The sequence below is a fragment of the Linepithema humile genome, chromosome 5 (assembly GCF_040581485.1).
Source record: "Linepithema humile isolate Giens D197 chromosome 5, Lhum_UNIL_v1.0, whole genome shotgun sequence".
NCBI classification, from domain to species: Eukaryota; Metazoa; Arthropoda; class Insecta; order Hymenoptera; family Formicidae; genus Linepithema; species Linepithema humile.
In genome coordinates, this window is record NC_090132.1 from 11,935,122 (window position 1) to 11,952,407 (window position 17,286).

Sequence of the window (17,286 nt, forward strand, 5' to 3'; positions counted from 1 at the left end):
CCGCTTGATTTCTCTTTCCCTTAAAAAAAAAAAAAAAAAAAAAATAATAAAAAAAAAAAGGGGGGAGACGGAAAGAAAGACAGGAAGAAAAGAAGAGAAATACATAAACAACAGTTTTCCTATCAACTTTACACAAGCGCCAACTTTGATTTTACGCATTTTATTGTTTTATCTATTTTAATCTGTTTCGCTCCTTATCATGAGGTCTCGCAGTTGCGACTCGAAATTCGCACCTAACCCCAACACCACCTTTTTGCTTATAGAAACATGGAGATCGAACACCTCGATACTCAAAAACTGAGCCGCTCGCCGTTTGCTGTTAAAATAGTAAGGGTGTTTTCGCCTATGCTAATTTGGATTCACTTGGAAAATAGTAAAGAATCCTTCCAAAAAATGATGAAGGACTTCAACCAGCGGATGAACAAACGCCGATTTTTCCACTCGAATACAAAACTAGGCGACATTGTTGCTCTTGAAACAAAAGGAGGATGGCAACGCGGCATCGTTACGAAGATGAACGGAGATGAGACAGTGCAGATAGGCCTCCGAGACTGGGGCGTGTATATTCGCCATGCAACAGCTGAACTCTACCATCTCGAGGAGAGGTTCAGAGAACATTACTGGCAAGCTGTGCCATGTAGCTTAGCCTACACAGCCCCCGCCACTACAGGACCCACATGGTCTCGTAGGGCCATAAATGTCACTCGAAGCATCGCAGAACAGCAAACCGGAATTATGCAGATAATCAAACCAATTCGGGACGAAGGTGCACTCATCAAATTAGATATCAAGAATGAAACTAACAACGTTTACCACAACCTCAGAGACTTATTAATAGAATTAGGAGTTGCGCAAGAAATAGCGAATATAGCCACACACACCGTACCATCCGCGTTGAGTTAAAACGCATAAGAATATACACATAATTAGTGCTAAAATCACAAATAATAACTAATAAAAATAACAAAAAAATATACATATGTATATATATATATTATGTTTGTTATTAGGCAAAAGAAAAGTTTTTTTAAAAAAAAAAAAAAAAAGGGAAAAAAAATTTATATAACTATCTTTTATAAAAAATTATCTTTAAATTATCGTCTATAAAAAAGGAAAATACATAAATATATATACATATATATTCAATAGTATAAGTAATAACCATAATATTATACACACACATACATACATATATATATATATATATATACACATATATACACGTTTAAAATAATGTTAAGAAATATCTATATATACATATATCTCTATATATCAAACATATATATAGTACAAAAAAAAAAGAAAGAAAAAAAAAGAAGGTTTTACTATCTACCTCAATAAATAATCAAACATATATATATACATATATATAGATACATACTTCTAAAAGCATATATATATATATATATCTAAGTAAATAAGCAAAATAATTAACTTAGACGTAGGCTTAACTTCTAGTAAATATTCTACTTAATACATACACAAATAAATAATATCGTATACTTAAGGGATTTTCATATATCCGTAATCCTCTCATAAGTAAATCTTAGATAAAGTGGAATCCTTTTCATTAACAATTTGCTATAGGGAGAATTACTTGATGATCAGTCACAGTATAGAATGTCAGAGTACCAACTTTTACAAATACAAAAAAGAGAGAGAAAGAAGAAGAAATATCTATACATACATCGAGGAGTAATGTGCCACTAATCCATTTGACGCTACACTGAAAGATCACCCTGGAGTCTGCTCGCTGCTCACGGAACTTAATGTACGACTGCCCTGATTGGGAAAATACGTTAATTGTGGTAGACTACCACAATTCCCGTCACCAGTGTTGTCATAATCCGGTGACTAAGGACAAACCTGAGTACGCACCTACCACATCACCCTACCTGATCCATGAGATCAACCCATGTGAAGGTTGCGGAAACTTTATTAATAACAATGAAGATAAGAAGACTGTACAGAGAAGTTCCTGTGTGAAGATGAAAGCCGAGCTGGGGCCAAGGGATGGAGAAGATAAGTGACTATCCAGAAAAGCAATAAAAGGGAACATGTGGTTGGACTGACCTGCGGGCCTTCGTACGTGACATTTTGGGACACGATTATCACGTAAATAAAACTCCATCTTTTCTTTTCTATACTCATTTTACCATGTTCTATCAAACATTTAAAGGGATTCCACGGAAGAAGGCTTCACCAAATCCTTTATAGTAGATTTTTATTATTAGAAATAAAGTCGAAAGAAAAATATATATATATATCCAGTATGTAAGCGACAGCAAAAAAAAAAAGAACGAAAGGAATAAGGAAGGGGTTTTGGAGGTCGCCTTTCCTTTCCTTCTCTTTAACAAACAAACAGTGTAAGAACGATTCGGCATCTTAAATGGGAATGTTAACCGAAAAAAAAAAGGGGGAAAAGAATCTATCTTTAATTTAATTGCAAATGTTGCATACCCCCAACATTTGTCTAAGGTGGGGGGTGTTACGTCCTGATCAGACTTCACGATTCTTTTCTTTTTATTAAATACCAGACCTAGTAAACACGGGACCAACAAAAAACTTTTAAAGAATATTATAACGCCAGAGCTGTTTTTCTCACGAGACACCATGAGCTCGAACTTTCTCACAGAGAAAAATAGCAAGGGGGATAGATATTTGAAAATACCTTGGTCGGTCAGCGTGCCTATCGTCGTCAGAAAAATCATAAAAGTCAAAACTTGCGGTAACCGGAGTCTTTAGTCGACTCCAGATGTTTAAAGTAGGAAATAAAAACTGGCACTAGCTAGCCATATACTTGGATTCTGCCTACGGGAACCCTAATAGATAGGATTTTGCCGAGTGACGATCGGGTAATGACCACAGTCGCACGCCTAGAAGGCATGACACCTGATACGGTGCACGTGTTCAGTAGGTCTGGGAAACCGAGATGCATTAATCGCACTCTCCACGCGACCCCAGGGCCACGCGACAGTCGTAAACTGTCAAATTTATTAGATCAGTGACCCAAGGCCTCGCGAACTCATATACCGATTCTCAACCCTCCAATCCGAAAGCCGGGAATCGGGGCAAGCACCTCTATAGACCACCCTTCATTCCGTCGTACGGTCTAAAGACTACGCCCACCTAGATCTTAAGACACTGAGATGCACCCCACCTATACTAATTAACACCAACCGGGTTACGCCACCTCAAAAACCTACCCCCATCGCATATGGACCCGAAACGACGCTATTCCTTATTCGTTAGGGCCCCTTTCTTCCTACCCCCATTCCAAGTAACTTAATTACCTAAACCTAATCCTATTAGTTAAAAATGACGCCATCCTCCCCCACATTAAAAATCTTCTCACAAGACTAATTCCTATTCGATCCCCGCTTCAAAAACCTAAGATTTTCCAAATGGATCCACCCCAAGGAAAGGGTATAAAAACCCGTGTTTTGGTGGCTCCAAGCGCAATTATACCCAATTAGTCACTCAGTTATCAAGCAAGTTTTGCCAAGTCCTTAAGACAGTTTTCCGAGTAGTTCTGGCCGCGAAATAAAAAAGGTCGATACTTTGTCACGACCAAGTAGAGGGTTCATCACCCTGACGACACCATCCAGCAGCAGGGTGCCCACACGTTGACAAAGGGGTCCGACGCCTACACACCATCCCTCAACGGGGCGCCTGCTCAAAACCACCGTACACATTCAACTCAATCCGAAAGTATCCTGTAACGAGTAAGTTAGTTCATTTGTTTTATTTTCCTCTCTTTATTATTATTTTGTGCTCCGTCCCTATAAACTTTGTTGTGCTATTTATCAGTGAGAACTAAAAATTTGCCGCGACTCAACAATCGGCGGAATCGCTCGGACCTTTCGGCATTCGCTCTCTGCATAGCTATATTCCTCCCACCATACCTTAGATACGCGGCGAGGGTCACCGTAAGACCCGTTAGAATTAGGCGACACACCCCACGTATAACCACACACACACACACATTTGTAAAGAATACACAAATAAAATTATTAGCACCTGCAATTAAGAATTAAGTTTTGTATCCTAATTATAAATTCAATCAAATTAAAATGTTGTCTTTAATAAATTAAACTTTTGTTCTTTTTTATTTAACCACACCCTCCTCGTTCGTCACCCCCCTCACACCTTCCCTCTCAAATTGCGCACAAAGGTTCCGCCCCGGGTAATAGGGATTCAATTCCTTGACCCAAAAAGGGAACCACGAGCGGTTGACTTGTTGACGGAGTAAAAACGACTCTTCCAGTCGCTGACCCGTCGCAAGTCCTAAACGTGCCGCTCGGCTCGTGCGGTCAGGTCCGTTTACGTCGATCGCCGAGCCCAACGAAAAAAATTCTACATCTATCAGGACGTAACACTAATTATAGATAAATTTTTGTTAAAATTACTAATCTTCCATCTATTTGACTGCATTTTTAATGTTACTGTGTTCCTCCACTAATCTCCACAGTACATGTACTTATATGTAGTTACTGCAATAACTCTTGCTAACATGCAGTAGTTTAAAATAAATAATTACAAGCTTTGCAGATGTGTAATCTTTCAAGTTGATAAATGTCAAATAGCAAGCATGGCTAAACGAGTAAGGCGAATGGCAAGAATATTAAAAATCTCGTGCTTGAAAACTGTGATTTTGTAACTTTTTTCCTTTTTCGATATTTGTTTTAAGTAAATTATTAGATAATGTTTTTGACTAAAAGAAATTATTTTATCTTTATTAAAAATATTCGCATATGTTAAATTAGCACTTTGTTGCAACATTGTAAGATAACTTTTTATTTTTCTATTGACAATAGCAAATCTGTAATATTTCTAAAATTGTTAGTTTATGTGCAAATATTATTAATAAATAGAAAATATTATTTTTTTGGGCAAAAAAATATATGATGATTGACTATGTTAGAAACAAATGCGGAAAAAAGAAAAGAAAGTTGCATGAAGCAGGTCTCGAACAGGTGATCTCTAATATTCCAGCCACTTGCCTCAGAATTTCTGAATCAGAAACTTTTGCTTTTTACATGCAAGTAGCATGCATTTGTCGTCTGTTGTGTCGGCTCGGTGGAAGGAAGACGTTCGCTCTCTTCTATTGGTTGAACGGCCGAGTTCACACGGATACGTGACGTAGCGTTTCTGTGAGATTGTGTGAGGCAGCGGAGTCGGGACCGCGGTGGGCGATATCACATCACTGTACTACGGATTCAATATGCGTTGACTTGTCTGTTGTGAAAGATATCACCTAAATCAATCGATAGACGGCGCCAGCTGATGGCAGCCAAATTAGAGTACTTCAAGTGAGAGTACGGACCAAGATCTATAGAGAGAAGGTTACCTCATGCGCAAAGAGGGACGAGGGGCAAGAGGGGCTAATGCTGTGCGGGGCGAGCGGCAAGAGGGGCAAATGCTGAGCAGGGCGAGCGGCAAGAGGGGCAATGATGATCTCATCGTCAAACAGTAGCTGTCTCTCTCGCACGCTTTAGTGTTTTCTCTCTCGCTCCTTTAATATAGAAATGCTTTGAGTTTTTATCGAAAAAATACTTTTATTTTGTAAAATATTGATAGCACTGGAAATTGCGTAATAAAAATTGAAAAGTAAATTAGAAAGGCGCTATAAATTACATACATTGCAAATTATAGCGCTAGATATTTAACGTTTATAATGTTAAATATCGCTGCAACAGATGCATTTGTAATACAAATTGCTTTGTACTCGTATTTAGACTGTAATATCAATGAAAATAAAATATAATTTGGAGATATACACAAAAAACATCACATTTGTAAAGTAATAAAATAAAAGAAAAAATAGCCCGGGAAAAAAAGTTTATATAAAATTATTTCAAATTATATCTATTTAGATGTAATTATATCAAATTAGATATAATTATATATAAAAAGATCTGTTTATATTGTCGTTCATATGTAATTATATCTAAATATCTATAACTCCGTATTGAATTATGCAAAATTGTATCGAATATATATTCGAAAAAACTTCCAATATAATTTTGCATGATTCAATATGGAGTTATAGATCTAAGTTGATATAATTACATACAATTAGATATAAATTTTCCTCACGATAGGGATACATCAAATTATATGCAAACTTATATATAATTATGTGAAGTTAGATATAATAACTTATTGTATAATTGTGACAAATTAGATATAATCGTATACAGGATGAAGAGGATAAAGTATGACAAATAAATGTTTTTAAAAGTATTAAAGATAGAAGAAAAGTTATTAAGTAGACCCATAAAACACTTCAACTTTGCTAATAACAATTTTTTTCTATTTTTGAAAATATTTGTTTATCTGTCATACTTCATACGCTTCACTCTGTATACAATAATATCTAAATGAAGTTCTAAGATATTACAATATGTTTATTTGATATTGCATATAAATTATGTACACATAAATGTATTTGCACAAATATATTTCAATTAAACATACAAATACAATGTTTATAATGTAGAATATAATTTATATATGTTGTTTTTATGTATGCATACATATATTTTATCGTTTACATAATTTTATGAAATAAATTTGGTGTGTTACAAATATAATCACCTACTTTTATAACTTTATTAATGGTTTTAATATTCGTTAATTTTAATATAGCATATTGATTACTTATTTCTACGGGCAATATATGTTTTACTTGCTTTCGTAATTCGTGATGATAAAATATTTCAGTATGAATAATTTTATACCTCCGAAAAATAATGTACATAACATTATTAGCTTTTACAAAACATCTTATCGTGCCATACATTGCAAAATCTGAAGAATTGCTTGTTATTTGTACTGTATAATTGTTAGTTTTATTATGTCTATAATAAATTTCAGAAGTAAATATCTCATTTTTTATGTTTGCTCTACCATAAATAATGAAACTTCCAACCAATACTTGATGTAAAAAGTTTTTGTCTTGATCTGTCAATAGCGAATCTGAAATATTTTTATCCAAATACTCAACAAATCCTGTTTTTTCTTTATAAAGAACAATTTTATTTTTTAAAATAGTCACGCCGTAAAGTATAGTTAAATTATTAATAATTTCTTGGCCTATATTCTTAGATGCGTGTGATAAATTCGCTATTTTTCCATTATAGTTTTCGAATGGAAAGGCAGAAGTAGCCCATAAAGGACCCCATCGTTTAACACAAATACCAAGATGCAATAACTGATGCACATTATATGTAAGCTCTCTATCACTATAAAGATTTGGAATTTGCTTAACAAACATTTTCAACATATATTCTGCATCCTCAATGTCAAATAAATTTATACTGCGCTTTAGTAAAATAAATATAGGCATAACAAGCAAAAGCCAGTGTTGAAAATATTGTGTAGGCAAATAATTCTTTAAGGTAGGAATGGAATAATATAGAAGCCAATTATAATATTCTGAAGCTTTATAAAAGTGTATTAAATTAAGACTTCTTGGCAATCGATTAAATGTATTTGGAGGTTTAATTTGTAGTAAATAATTATCTATTTCATTTAAATATTTTTTTATATTCCAAGGACCATCTTTTTGCAACCATATATTTAAGAACTGTTTTACAGTTCCAAGTAACACAGAATGCATATATTCTGGAATAACACATGTTCCAAGATCTAGAAACGGAAGTACAGAAATAATAGTCGGTCCTTTTATACCTTTAGCATTGGGAATATTTTCTTTAAATGCTATTTGGCTTTGTTTAATCATTTTTTCATTTGTCCTCAATGTATGACTATTTTCTACAAAAGGATAGATACGAACAATTTTTTTGCCTTCAATTCTTGAGCATTTCTGTGTTTCAATTTCACAGATATTACAACCGTATTGCCCGTTGAAATTGCATGTATTTAATATCTGTGCCCTTGCAGGCGCATCAGCTATTATTAATGGTACAATAATTTTTGTATTATAAACAACTTTTGTTTGAGGATGAAGCCAATTTATTCCATCTTGGAAACATTTGTGTAATTTCAAACAAAAAGGATGTAAAAAAGTATTCATTACCGGTTTTTGATTATCATACCATAATCCACCTATAATAATGAATTGTTCTCTCAGATGTTGAGGTAATTCCATAATTTGAAACATTAGAGGCCAACAATTACTTTTTGAACTTTTTATCAAAGATAAGCCGTCGGTATTTAACATTAATGTGAGATCATATTCTCCTCTATTTTGTCGAAAATTAATCCTTTTATATTTGGATCCATCCATTATATCAGAAATTTCAAATTCGCTATTTAAGTTACTTTTCTTAAATGTTTCTAATATACTAGCTAAATTCCTATATTCAAAAAGACACTTAATTTGTTCAATTATATCAATCTAAAAAAAAAATGAATTTTTGCTTACTAAACATGATTTGCACACTTCTGATACAGTGTCTACGCCTTTATATAATATACATTTTTTACAATAAAAATGTTTAATAACGGTATAAGAAGGAACAATATTTTGAACATAAAAAAATAATTTATGTATAGTTTTTGGCATCAAATTTGGCTGGGGAAGCATATTATTTATGACTACTAGCATATCCCTTAAGTTATATATAGATTTTGTCATTCTATGTTTCATATAAAGATTTATTAAATTGTAAACAGTTTCATTAATAGTTTGAGCACTATCATTAAATAAAACATTCTCATTATTGCTGTAAGAAGTGCAAAATGTACTTTTACCGAAATCTATAGAATGCTCATCATATAAAGATGTATCTACATCAATTGCATTACTTATATTATCTAACGCCGCAATATCATCTTCATAATCATGATTATCATCGACAAAATAATTAGATTCATAAATTTCATTGTCGGATATCTCATCTGTACAAATATCGCTACTTCTGCTTAAATAATTATTCTCACGGCTTATATTCGAAGATTGTGTAAAATTTTGTTCCGTTTTATTTGTTTCCGTTTCATTAGTATCATTGTCACCTTCATCCATACAAGGAATTAATAATGCAATTTTTTTATCCCATCGTTGACGGTTTCTAACAGGAATCTATTTGCATAAAAATTTCAAATATATTTTAATGTTTATCTTTTATATATAATCATCATATAGAAAATATAAAAATAATTTTCATACATACCGAGACATTTATATTTTCTTCCCACAGTATATATTTTTTTCGTGGAAATGTATATTCACACACATTGGCCATTTCTTATTCCAATTTTCTACTGCTAATTTTACATTGTTTTACACTGTCCATCTGGAGCTCTTCAAATTAATAGCGTTAAATGATTTCTTGCGTGTACTATTATTATAATTTTCTATCGTGTGGAAATCTAACCTTAAAATGACAAGTATTGACATGTATTGAAATAAGACAGAATCACGCGCTGGCGTAAACAATCGAAAACCGCGAACGCAGACGCAGAGCGGCGCAGGCATGTGTACACGGTTCTTGATTGAGTAATATGCTGCGCATTAATTTTTTCTCAACGGTCTTACCACTTCTACCATTTGTTAGAAAGATATATGTACATAATATTATATGTTTTTATTCATTATCACTGCTGGAAACATAGCTAAGAGTAGACTAAATCGCAAAGTGTAATATAACGATACGGCACATAGTGTGTGAGACTATCTCGACCTTTTTAATATTTTGTGAAAATTATTTGTTGAAAATGTTTCTTTTGTACTGTGCTAGTGACAATTCCCACTGTTTAGTAGAAAATAAGAATGTTATTTATGATGAAGAAAATATTAAGAAAGGTGATGAAGTGATATTTACTTATAACAATAAAGAATATACTGGAAGAGTAATGGATCATTCAGGTAAGGTTAAATTATAATATACATCTATTGTGTAGAAATTGTTATTCACTATAAATAACTCAATTACAACGCTCAAAAATGCTTTTATTGATAAAGAAATTTTATAGATTAGAAAATGATTTCATTATATTGTGTGCAATTTTTAATAACTTTTAAAAAATTATTGCAGATAATAAATGTTATATGGAAAAACGTCTCGATATGTTTAAATTGGAAAAAGCTAAAAAAAATAAAGAATTAAATAAAAAAGAAATGTCTCTTCGCAAAAGAAAGGAAGTTAAATCATTGTACTCTTCATCTATAACACCAAAAGCAGCTAATACTAAAAGCAAAAATAATACTAAAAAGGTAAATTATAATTTTTTTTTAATACATATTTTTTTCATATTAATTTTTTTATATTGTTATTTATAAATTGTCTATTGAAATCTTAGGTCTTAAAAGAAATACAGAAGACATCAAATTCTGCAGTTTTTGATGTACTGAATAAATATACTAATTCAGAGTTGCCTGATAATAATGTTATTAACAATAATCATATTGTTAACAGTACGATTGATTTATCAAGTTCAAGTACAATGATTGATGATTACAATATTTCGCAAGATAATAAAAAAATGGTATTTCAAAAATGCATAATTTTAATCAGAATATTATTTTAATCAATAATAATATGAATTAAATATGATTTGAAATACCTTTGCAGGATCATAGTCCAACAAAGGAAGAATTGAAAAAAATGCTTTTTGAAACTAGAAAAGAGTTAAAAAAAAGATCTTGTAAGTTTGTTGTTAAAATTTATATTATAGTATAACATAAATTATATAAGTTATGTTAATATTATCATTTCACTATTACGTACACTATTATAGTTCATTTCATTATGTATAATGTATACATAATAGAATATATCTGTTTCTAGTTTTAAAGGAGATTGATAAAGATTCCTGTCAATTAACTCCGTCAGAGAACATTAATGATCTTGAAATGGATATAGAAGACTCACGATCCGAAATCATAAATCCTTTAGAGAATGTTGATGATAATATAAATCCTTTGGAGAATGCTGATGATAGTATAAATCCTTTAGAGAATGTTGATGATAATATAGAAAATCTTAAAGATAATGATATTGAAATAGAACAATTTGAAGCTACAGATACTCAGTTATATGGAAAAAACTTCGAGGCTAAGGTAAATATTCTAATGCTCGATTTATCAATATAGATTAACTTTAATCTCATTAGTTTAACTTTCATCTTTTTCTAGTTCAAAGAATTAGAAAAAGATGAAGAGCAAGTTAAACTAAGATTATATAGTTAATCTACGTTGGTGAAATCGGGCATAAATGGGATTATTTATTGTACAGTAAATATTAATTTAATTTTTAATTGAATTTCATGATTAATAAATGCAAAATCATACTGTAAATTATTAAACATAAGAAAATTGATTGCAGATGGTACACTTAAAGGATAATTTCTATTGTAGAAATATAATATATTATGCAGCAATAGGGAATTCTCATAGATCATCGCAGATAGCTAGAAGACTTTTAACGGGAGTGTTTAAAAAGGAAACATTAATTAATTGTACTCTGACTGGACAAACTCCTAGATCACAAGGAAAAGACCGACAAAATCTTAAAATCTCATATTTACATCCTTTTGCAATTAAAGCAATAGTTGGTAAGTAATAATTTTTTACATTATTATAATCTTAATAAATTACAATAAATAGAAATTTTTATTATAAAAAAGTTTGTAATAGATTTTTAAATTCATAAAATTACATTTTCAGATTTTTCTATTGAGTACGGGGCCAAACATGGTTGGATCATACAAACAAAAAAAGATTTACATCGAGCTATAACACAAAGGATTGAAGAAATAAAAAGAGAAGCAAGAAATAATGAGTAAAGAGAGTAACCTCGTTTTTACACAATTTTTTTATCGTTTACGTAGATATTTCAGTTTTTTTTTCAAATTTATAAAAGCACTTGATTATTAATTTTATTTGAATTTTTTTTCATGTAATATATATTTAAAAGCATAATATATTGACTATAAATGGAACTTAAAAATACTAAGAAGAATACGAGTTTCAAATTTATTAAATAATATAGTTTTTGTTTCGTTTTGACTCTATTGTTACGTCCTGATAGATGTAGAATTTTTTCGTTGGGCTCGGCGATCGACGTAAACGGGTCTGACCGCACGAGCCGAGCGGCGCGTTTAGGACTTGCGACGGGTCAGCGACTGGAAGAGTCGTTTTTACTCCGTCAACAAGTCAACCGCTCGTGGTTCTCTTTTTGGGTCAAGGAATTGAATCCCTATTACCCGGGGCGGAACCTTTGTGCGCAATTTGAGAGGGAAGGTGTGAGGGGGTGACAAACGAGGAGGGTGTGGTTAAATAAAAAAAGAACAAAGTTTAATTTACTAAAGACAACATTTTAATTTGATTAAATTTATAATTACGATACAAAACTCAACTCTTATTCACACGTGTTTTATATTTCTATTAGTGTATTCTTCACAAGTGTGTGTGTGTGTGTGTGTGTGTGTTATTCCTCAGGGGAGAGGACTAAGTTTAGGAAATCAAACCCTGTGAATTCAGGGTTAGGAAGATGGGGAGGAGCCGCGACGTATTCGATGGTGGTGGCTTCGGAGTTGACGGATATGTTGTCGAACTCCGGATCGTTTCGTGGGAATTCCTCCAGTTGAGCCTCTACTGGAGGAGGATAGAAGCGGACAGGCGAAGGGGGTCTGTACTCCAGGAACTCTTCAAGAGACGGAGAGATAGACCTAGGAGAAGGAAGTAGAGGAAAGTCGAACACGGGAAAGGGTTGAGGAGGTGGTTGAGGAAATTCCTGAGGAATCGGTGGTAATGCAGGAGGTTGGTCTGTTTGCGTGTGAGTGCTTGTACGGGCGTTATTACATGGGGTGTGTCGCCTAATTCTAATGGGTCTTACGGTGACCCTCGCAGCGTATCTAACGTATGGTGGGAGAAATATAGCTAAACAGAGAGCAAATGCCGAGAGATCCGAGCGGTTCCGACGATTGTTGGGTCGCGGCGAATGTTTAGTTCTCACTGACAAATAACACAAAAAAAAATTTTAACCGAAATAGGGACGGATCACATAAAAAGAATAAAGAGAATACTAAAGAGAGGAGAAAAAAAAACAAATGAACTAACTTACTCGTTGTAGGATAGTTCAGGTCGGGTTGACTATGTTCGGTGATTCTGAGCAGGCGCCCCGTTGAGGGAAGGTGTTATATGAGCGTCGGACCCCTTTTTTTTGTAAACGCGTGGGCACCCTGCTGCGGGATGGTGTCGTCAGGGTGATGGGCCTTCTACTTGAGATGCACCACGAGATGGTCGCGACAAAGTATCAACTGGTTTTACTCTTTGATTCGCGCCCCCGAACTACTCGAAAAACTGTTTGAGCTAAACGGAATAACTGCGCAAAACTGCTTAAAAACTGTGTGTGATTGTGTCCGGAGCCACCAGAACACGGGTTTTTATACTTTTTCTTTGGGGTAGATCCCTTTGGAAAATCTTAGGTTTTTGGAGCGGGGATCGAATAGGAATTAGTCTTGCGAGAAAATTTTTAATGTGGGAAAGGATGGCGTCATTTTTAGCTAATAGGATTGGGTTTAGATGATTAGGTTACTTGAAATGAGATAGGAAGAAAGAGGCCCTAACGAATAAGGAATAGCGTCGTTTCGGGTCCATATATGATGGGGGTAGGTTTTTGAGGTGGCGTAACCCGGTTGGTGTTAATTAGTATAGGTGGGGTGCATCTCAGTGTCTTAAGATCTGGGTGGGCGTAGTCTTTAGACCATACGATGGAATGATGGGTAGTCTATAGAAGTGCTTGCCCCGATTCTCGGCTTTCGGATTGGGTGGTTAAGAATCGGTATATAAGTTCGCAAAGCCTTGGGTCACTGATCTAATAAATTTGACAGTTTACGACTGTCGCGTGCCCTTGGTGTCGCGTGGAGAGTGCGACTAATGCATCTCGGTTTCCCAGACCTACTAAACACGTGCGCCGTATCAGGTGTCACGCCTTCTCGGCATGCGACTGCGGTCATTCCCCGATCGTTACTCGGTAAAACCCTATCTACTAGCTAGAGTTCCCGTAGGTGGAATCCAAGAGTATGACTAGTTGGTGCCAGTTTTTTCTTTTTATCTCTTACTCTAACCGTCTGGAGTCGGTTAAGGACTCCAGCTACCGCGAAGTTTTGACTTTTACGGTTTTTCTGGCGACGATAGGCACGCTGAGCGGCCAAGGTATTTTGAAATATCCATGCTATTTTTCTCTGTGAGAAGATTCGAGCTCCTGGTGTCTCATGAGAAAAACAGCTCTGGCGTTATAATATTTCTTAAGAGTTTTTGTTGGTTCCGCGTTTACTAGGTCTGGTATTTAATGAAAAGAAAAGAATCGTGTAGTCTGATCAGGACGTAACACTATTATTGTATACGTTTCAAAAGATCTGCGCTATTTTCTCTTTGCGTGTATGACAAAGTGCTTTCTACATTCATCACATTACACATGTTTGCAATACATGAAAAAAGATTAATCTCTCTATTGCAAATTATAATAATAATGTTGATTTATTTTATTTCTTTTATTGAAAAATTTAAGTTTTAAATTAATATTTAACAATATTCAGAATAAATTTATTAAATTTATTCTGAATATTGTTTTATATATATAAGTATATTTTATATATGAGATTGTTTTTATAAATTAATAAATATTATAAATAAATAATCTATTCGTAAAAATATATCGTCCCCCTTATGCAATCTAATCTCTGATAAGTCTCCCTTATGCAAATCTAATCTTTGATGAGTCTATTTTTGTAGTAAATAAAAAAATCAAAATACTTTCTCCTAATGTCAAAACCATAAATGTGCAAATTTTTTTAACCTCGTTTTTCTTTATAAAATTTATTTTATGCTACTTGATTTTGTATTTACAGAGTTTCAGAGTCTAAGATACCATAGAAGTACCTAAGATCTAAAGTATTCTAAGTATTCTTTAAAACTATATAAATACTAAATCAAGTAGCATAAAATAATTTCACAAAAAAAAACAATGTTGAAAAAAATGTGCACATTCATAGTTTTGGCATGAGAGGGACGATATTTTGGTTTTTTTAATTTACTACAAAAATAAACCCATCAAAGATTAGATCTAATTATAATTGTAAAAATATATAATTGTATCTAATCATAGATATATATGAAGTATGCATAATAAGTAGTTATACTATGATGATTCTAACCCAGGGGCAATGAGAGGGGTGCGGGTGAAAAGGGGAAGAGGGGTATCGGATAACAGTGGAGGGGGTAATAACGTCATCGTTTTTGGAGGAGAGGGGGTAAATGTGGAGTGGTAGGGTTATCAGATTACAATAATTTCCGGAAGAGATAAGGATTGTTAATACAAATTGTAGGCATCGCGAGATAAGGATTCCCGGAAAAGATAAGGTTTGTTTATTGGAAAGAGAACTGTTTACATCCTATGGTTTTTTTTCTACACATCAAAGTAGAGCGCCATGTTGTTGGAATCGCAATGTTTATAGTATGCAGGTTCGTGCAGGTTTACGGATTGCGTCATCGCTGTATTTTAGAACAAAGAGGCAGCATTTGAGCGCCGTTTCTTAGAGGGTGTGATAATGATTGTTAATACAAATTGTAGGCATCGCCATGTTGCTAGATGCGTCATCGTGTTTGGAGGAGAGGAGGTAATTTTGGAATGGTGGGGAGTATCAGATCACAATAATTCCCGGAAGAGATAAGATAAGGATTGTTAATGCAAATATGAACCATCGATAGTTTTAATCAATGTCGTGTGCAACAAGCGGGTATATAAGGTCCATCATGACCAAGTCGAGGTAACAGTCGAAATGTTCATCGCGCTATTGGACGAACGTGACATTCTGAGCTTGTCCGCGGAGCAATTAGAAATCGTGCCGAAAGTGATTCTTATAAAAAACTGCTCGGTTTGTGGATCACGTGTGGGATAGGCTACCGGATCATTTAAGAGCGGATCCGGAAGTGCAAGGTTATCGTCGGTGCTCGTTGCACTACAACCAGTCGTGGCAGCGTGACCACATCGACGGGCCCCCACCGTACAGGAAAGATTGCACTTTGTGCAAACTGAAATAGGTAAAGTACACATTTTTAAAATATCTTTAATACACATTTTTCGAATGTGTAATAACTAATTGGATATTTTTATTTTAATAATTTTTATTTATTACAGAGATGGAAGACAGTCTCGCCTTACGAGAGGAAAATCTGAGTACTCTCACAGATTGGTTAACAACATGTCGGGAATGTAGAAGGAAGTATAAAAGCAGTGAGGAAATAATTGAAAAGTATACAACATTTCCTGCATTCATTAAACCATATATTCCGGATACTATATTTCGCCATCAATTTATCGAATGGACGAGTGAAATTGACGACAGTGTACTAGAAGACTCCGAGGAGGAATTTTCGATGTTTTTGAGAGAATCTATCCTACCGATATTGATGCAAAAGTTGTGCTCGTTATGTGCTCAGGATAGTCTAAAATCAACGATGTCTTCAAGCTACTATAACTATATACATTATACGATACCGAAGCGGTATAGATCCGCGATACTTGAAAAAATTAGAAAAATGCATCAGGAGAAGGTGCCGACAGCGATACATTCGCACAAAGTACACACAACTCCTCAACATCAAACATCGATCGTACACATTTTGCAGAACCGGGAGAACGGAGTATGCAACACCTCGGTGCAAGAAAAGAATGAACAATGTTTTTGTAGAACCGGGATAACGGGGTATACAACACTGAACCATGTATGCGGAACTAATTATTTTTAATAAATATTATTTATCAATAAAATAATTTAAATTATTATTCCTGTGCCTCATCTTATTCACCGACCTAGCCTACTGCGAGATAAACGCGCGCGTCATGTTACACTACATGATAGAAGGAAACGAGCGAACCAGTGACTATCATTTTTTTTTTTCTTTTAATTGTGGCGAATAATATAGAGTGAATTATTTAAGTTATGCATTTATTCTAAACACCAATAATATACTTATGTTTTCTTCTTAATACAAATTATCCGCGGTAAAAAATATAAATTTAATAGGAACTCTAATCTAAACTTAATATGTAATTTAAGGATGGTAGGTGAAAGGAGAAAAAATCGCAATAAGATTAGTATTAACAAATTTTATTCATATTTTTTTTTATCTATACATCTTTTACAAAAAAAAAAAAATTGTTTCAACCGAGCCTTTAACGCCTTTCACGATTACGAGAAGGGACGGGAGGCGCTTGAGTCGTTCTCGGACGAGGCTCGACCACAGCTATCGGCTTGTGGTACACTCCGCAATCCTTACACTTCTCGTTTTCGGAATTTTTTCTATTCTGA

General features: G+C 33.9%; 1 long non-coding RNA gene across 1 annotated transcript; it reads left to right on the plus strand.

Annotated features, from left to right (window-relative positions):
• Nucleotides 1-10,191: 10,191 nt before the first annotated feature.
• LOC105667531 (uncharacterized) lies at nucleotides 10,192-14,878 on the plus strand. The gene is made up of 3 exons (XR_001099947.2): nucleotides 10,192-11,029; nucleotides 11,295-11,523; nucleotides 11,636-14,878. It is a non-coding gene; the product is annotated as an uncharacterized lncRNA (long non-coding RNA).
• The last annotated feature ends 2,408 nt before the right edge of the window (nucleotides 14,879-17,286 follow it).